Below are 6366 nucleotides of genomic sequence, written 5' to 3'. Positions count from 1 at the left end.
GTCCTAAAGTGTCCCCAGCCAATAGCTGGGTGACACCGTCTATTTAATGCACCTCCTCCAGCATGGAGGTGACTGAGCAACATGGTTAGTTAGCCCTTAGCACGCTTGCTAGTTGTCAAGCCCTCAGTACCCATCAGTCAGTCTACCTGTTCTGTACCTGTCTGCCTGTACTTTCTTGTCTGTCTCAGTTTCAGCTTGTCCATTTCACACCTACTAGAACCCATATGTACATCAGCCGGTCCAGTCTGCACCTGCCAGTACTCATCTGCACATCAGTCAGTCCAGTCGGCACCTGCCTGTCAAGAGGGGTGTCACATCCCCCCGGAAGACCTGGAGTTAGACGGTCACTTCAGGTATTTAATCGCAGGTCTTCTTTAGAGATGGTGTGAGTTGTGTCCCATATTAAATGGATTTGATTTCCTCTGGTGCTGAAGAGGTTAACAATCCTTTCTATGCTAGTCAAAAACATGGAGATCAATTTCAGCTCCTTCTGATCTAGCCATTACCTCTTCCTATAAAAGCTGGTCAGACCTTCTTGTCCCTGCCGGTGAAATATTGTTCTCCTGTGCTGTGTGCTAAACCTAAGTGGTTGGAGTGAAGTTGTACTAGTGGTCTGTGGTTTGCTGTAGAACGTTTCTGTATATCTCGTGGTCTCTGTTCCCATTTAGTTTATTCCTCCCTGTCCCTATCCTCCTCCCTATTGTTGGTTAGTGTTTTTGTATGACAGAGGTTTTCTGTTATCCCTGTTTTGTCTTTGTGTCTTGTTTACCTTACATTTCTGTCTCATGCTTCATGGTTTGGGGGAGGGGACAGATCAGGGTTTAACAGGCACATTCTAAGGTCAAAAATTTGTACCTCTCTACCTTCAAGAGTACCCCCGGAACAGGGATAGTTAGTGTTCCAGTTACAGGCACAGTTTGAGGCCCCCCCTTCCTTACCAAAGACCATCACATCGTCACACTGCCAGTGCTCACCTTAATTTTAGTGGTCCAGTCCACACCTGCCAGTGCACATCTGTACATCAGCCGGTCCAGTCCTCATGTGCCTGTGATCATCTGTATATCAGCTGGTCCACTTTTCACCTGCCATGGCTCATCTGTATATCAGCTGGCCCAGTCTGCACCTGCCATGGCTCATCTGTATATCAGCTGGCCCAGTCTACACCTGCCATGGCTCATCTGTTCTTCAGCTAGTCCAGTCTGCACCTGCCATGGCTCATCCGTACATCAGCAGGTCTAGTCTGCACCTGCCATGGCTCATCTGTATATCAACCGGTCCAGTCTGCACCTGCCAGAGCTCAACTATCAGCCGGTCCAGTCTACACCTGCCAGTGCTCATCTATCAGTCGCTCCAGTCTGCACCTGCCAGTGCTCATCTGTCTATCTGCTGGTCCAGTCCGCTTCTGCCAGTGCTCATCTGTCTATCTGCCGGTCCAGTCCGCTTCTGCCAGTGCTCATCTGTCTATCTGCCGGTCCAGTCTGCACCTTCCAGTGCTCATCTGTCTATTTGCCGGTCCAGTCTGCACCTGCCAGTGCTCATCTGTCTATTTGCCGGTCCAGTCCGCATCTGCCAGTGCTTCTGTATACCAGCTGGACCAGACTGCACCGGCCTGTGCTTATCTGTATACCAGCCAGTCTCGTTGGTATCCATGGTCCCTGTGTTTCTTCAGTGCGTGCCTGTGTCTGCTGTCCCTCCCTCTGGACTGTTCCTGCTACCAGTGTCTTGGGGGTCAGCTGCAGTGCATCCATGGTCTGTCCCGGAGTAACACCTGGTGTCCATCGGAAACCAAGCCTAGCTCCATCATCAGGGGCTCTAGTGAAGAGTCAGCTGCTCACCTAGTCACTCTCCTCCAAGCTCTCCTTGGACAACAGCACAGTGGTTCCACCATTCCCGTTACAGAGAAAGGGTGGTGGAGTGAGGAATTATAGAAATATCAGAGATAAAGTGGATAGGAGGAACATGGATAGGTGAGAGAGAGTTGTCAGGATATTGGGGTGAAAGAAAAAGGATCCGTATGACGGTCAGAGATTGAAGTGATTATTTAAATGGTGGAGGTTGGAGTGATGATGAGAAGCGTAGGGGTAAAGAAATGAAGAGGGTAAAGGGAAAGATGGTTGGTAAAGGTAACATGTAGAGGAAAAAGTACTTGGGTAGGGAAAAGAGGGGCAGGAGAAGATATTTTAGTGATATAGGATTAGCATGAGGATGATGAGCAACCTGTTGGTGGCTGGAGGGATGAAGAGAAGCTGAGGAGTGGAGAAATGGTAAGGGACAAGGGGAAGGAGGTGATTGGAGTAAAGATGAGTGGCGTAGTGGGTGTGAAGGAGGAAGGTAGTTGAGTACTAGTTAGAGGAGCAGGAGAAAAAAATGTTGATGTGGAATAGGATCAGCATTAGGGTGAAGAGCTAGATGTTGGTGGCTAGAAGAATGCTTAAAAATGGAGAAGTGGTGGTGACAAAGGGAAAGGTGATGGTTGGTGTTACGGTGAGTGCAGTAGTGGATGTAAAGGAGGAAGGTAGCTGATTAAGGGAGAAAGGAGCAGGAGAAAATGTGAGGGTCTAAGAAAAGGAATCAGAAATAAAGTAAGAGGTGAATGTCAGCAGGCAGATGGCTGGAGAAAAGAAGATCATGGGCACTGAGATGGGGAGAACAGTCGTCTCCGGGTAAGAGAAGAGTAGGGGGTAAAGGGAAAAAGAAGTGAATGTGACAATGAAAAAAGGTGGTTAGGATTAAGAAAAGCGTTGCAGAAGCAGATATTGGGTGAGAGATGAAGGAAATTACATAGAGCTGAGGTTGGGGTGATGAAGAGCGTGGTCACTCTGATGAAGGAGGGAGTGGTGGATCAAGGAAGGAGAGAAAATGGATAGATCACACACGGAGAGAGGGAGAATCATGGACGATGGAAAAATAAGTGAATTGTAGCTTTGGTATTTCCAATAGCTGCACCAGGAAAGGAGATCGGACAGCGTTAAAGGCCACTTGTCCCACTAGAAGGAATTGTGTGCAGTGACAGTAGCTCAGGGCTCGTCAATGAATGACACATGAACAAGTTATCCCAGGCAGGGGCCCGATGGTGATTTCCTTTTTATTGAAAATGGGAAAAGGTCAGAAAAGCTCAGGAGACATTTATTATTTCCTAGGTGGATTTCACATTTTACTCTGTTTTGGGACATACACCAGAAGGGCTGCACCCCACACTCATGTCCCTCCACCCCACGTCTCATTCTTCTGCCATTCTCACAAAGCAATAGTAAGTGGAGGGACAGATGTCTCGGAGGATTGTTGTGGCCGCAGCCCATTAACTAACTTACAGGCTGACATTTCACTAGCTCGCTGACTGGCAGCCGCAGAGCCCCCTCCACTCCTCGCCGAATATCAGGAAAGCTTCCGAAATGTCACCAACACTCAAGTCAGAAAAAAAATCCAAATGATTCAAACGTGGAAAGGAAAAGTGGTGGCGGGAAATGCCTGTCAGGGATGCGGGGGACGGTGCGCTTCCAGATGTGACAGATATGGAAATGTGAACTGCAAACCTGTCTAGATTCTATTATATAACTTACAGGTGATATTCATCCAGGGTCGGACAGGAGGACCGTGGGCCCAACATGCAGCTAGAGATGAGACTAGACCAGTAATTGTGCCGTAAACCGAGCTAATATCATTGTCCGTTATAATGCACAGTAGCTGTAACCCCTTCATAGAAGGGCAATTTGACTTTTTTTCACATTTGTTCTTTCCTCTTTTTTCTGAAAGCCATACCTTTTTTTATTTTTCCATCAATGTAGCCATATGTGCAGGGATTTTTTTGCCCGATGAGTTGTAGTTTTGAATGATGAAGTGCGTTAAAATGGTGAAAAAAGAAACAAAATTTGGTCTTTTCATTTATTTTATTGTATTTTTCGAGCATAGTGCGGAGATTGAAAAACAGCATTTCTGGCGACTAAGCTATTTTTCTTTTTGGTGTTTAATGTATCATTGAAATAAATTTTGATGTGTTGGACTTTAAGACTAGGGCCGCACGAACGTTTCTTGCCACTTCCCGGAAAAATATTCAGTTTATTCTGAACAGGGTTTGATTGAACGTGGAGAGAAAAAACCCTCTCCCTTCTGTCAGTCCCTGAAAATCGGACCGCACTGGGATGTCAACCGAGTGTGGTCCGATTTTTTCCAAGGAGCCATAGATTTGCATTGACGATTTTGATCCGACCCTGCACAGCCCTATAGAATATCGTAGGTACAAGTTCTATCCGTGAAAACCACAGATAGTCGTCATGCAGGAAAATATGACATATGCGTGAGCCCATACAGTCACAGTAACATAGTAACATAGTAACATAGTTAGTAAGGCCGAAAAAAGACATTTGTCCATCCAGTTCAGCCTATATTCCATCATAATAAATCCCCAGATCTACGTCCTTCTACAGAACCTAATAATTGTATGATACAATATTGTTCTGCTCCAGGAAGACATCCAGGCCTCTCTTGAACCCCTCGACTGAGTTCGCCATCACCACCTCCTGAGGCAAGGAATTCCAGATTCTCACTGCCCTAACAGTAAAGAATCCTCTTCTATGTTGGTGGAAAAACCTTCTCTCCTCCAGACGCAAAGAATGCCCCCTTGTGCCCGTCACCTTCCTTGGTATAAACAGATCCTCAGCGAGATATTTGTATTGTCCCCTTATATACTTATACATGGTTATTAGATCGCCCCTCAGTCGTCTTTTTTCTAGACTAAATAATCCTAATTTCGCTAATCTATCTGGGTATTGTAGTTCTCCCATCCCCTTTATTAACTTTGTTGCCCTCCTTTGTACTCTCTCTAGTTCCATTATATCCTTCCTGAGCACCGGTGCCCAAAACTGGACACAGTACTCCATGTGCGGTCTAACTAGGGATTTGTACAGAGGCAGTATAATGCTCACAGTGATGCCACGAATGTTTGTTTTTATTTTTTTTTTATTTCTTTAATCTTCAACTGGCAGAGGGTGGTGTAAACAATCGTGTCTTTTGTTTTCACTTTTTAAAATTTTTACTTTAATTGTTCGTTTCCCTAAGGGCTTGAACCTACAACTTTAAAAATGTCACCTACACATTGCCGACAATTTACAGAAATAAAAAGATTGTGTATATACTCAAGTATATACTGGTACGCGCTGGGTGATAGCAAAAGTAAAGCAGAACAAAACACGAGCACAAGCTCCCACGGGTAAAAAACTAACAATATGACCCAGGAGGGTTAACAATTAAGATATCTTAAAACTCCATTGTCCCTACCTTAACTGGTAGATTCGCATGAACAGGAGAACTGTAGTAATAAAATTCACCAAATGAGGAGGCTGAAGCGATGTATGCGTTCTTCTCCAAATAGTCGTACGTATGTCCAAGCTTGTGGCTGCCCCGGCCGGTAGCAGCCACCTGGAACTGACCTTCTGTTTTTTGGTTTTTTGATCCTTCTTGCACCCCGTACTCACTTCGGCTTCTGAAAGCGGTCAGTCTACGTCACACAGGTCCTGCGCACTATCCGGATCTCCGCTTACACCACACGCGGCACCGGTAACGCCGGACCCCCGCTCTTCACAGAAGGTCAGTTCCAGCTGGCTGCTCCTGTTCATGCGAATCTACCAGTTAAGGTAGGGACAATGGAGTTTTAAGATATCTTAATTGTTAACCCTCCTGGGTCATATTGTTAGTTTTTTACCCGTGGGAGCTTGTGCTCGTGTTTTGTTCTGCTTTACTTTTGCTATCACCCAGCGCGTACCAGTATATACTTGAGTATACACACAATCTTTTTATACAGTATTCTCTTACAGGCTATCTGTGGAAGCCTGTTGGTGTCGCTGCGGGTAATTAGTTTTTGTGACATTTTTGCGCCACCATACTCTATATTTTTATAATTTACAGAAATAAACTGATCTGTGGAACAGATTTTAATATCAGCAGCGTCTCGACTCATTCTGAGTTTACCCCTGGCAGTGAGAGTGAAATCTGCGGTAAAATCTGCATGTAAAACTATCTATCTATCTATCTATCTATCTATCTATCTATCTATCTATCTATCTATCTATCTATCTATCTATCTATCTATCTATCTATCATCTATCTATCTTTCTATTATCTATCTATCATCTATCTATCTATCTATCTATCTATCTTTCTATTATCTATCTATCTTTCTATTATCTATCTATCTATCTATCTATCTATCTATCTATCTATCTATCATCTATTATCTATCTCTCTATCATCTATCTATTATCTATCTCTCTATTATCTATCAATCTATCTATCTATCTATCTATCTATCTATCTATCATCTATTATCTATCTATCTAGCTATCTATTATCTATTATCTATCTCTCTATCAT

The sequence above is a fragment of the Ranitomeya variabilis genome, chromosome 2 (assembly GCF_051348905.1).
Source record: "Ranitomeya variabilis isolate aRanVar5 chromosome 2, aRanVar5.hap1, whole genome shotgun sequence".
Classification (NCBI taxonomy): domain Eukaryota; kingdom Metazoa; phylum Chordata; class Amphibia; order Anura; family Dendrobatidae; genus Ranitomeya; species Ranitomeya variabilis.
Note: the sequence above shows the minus strand (reverse complement) of the source record.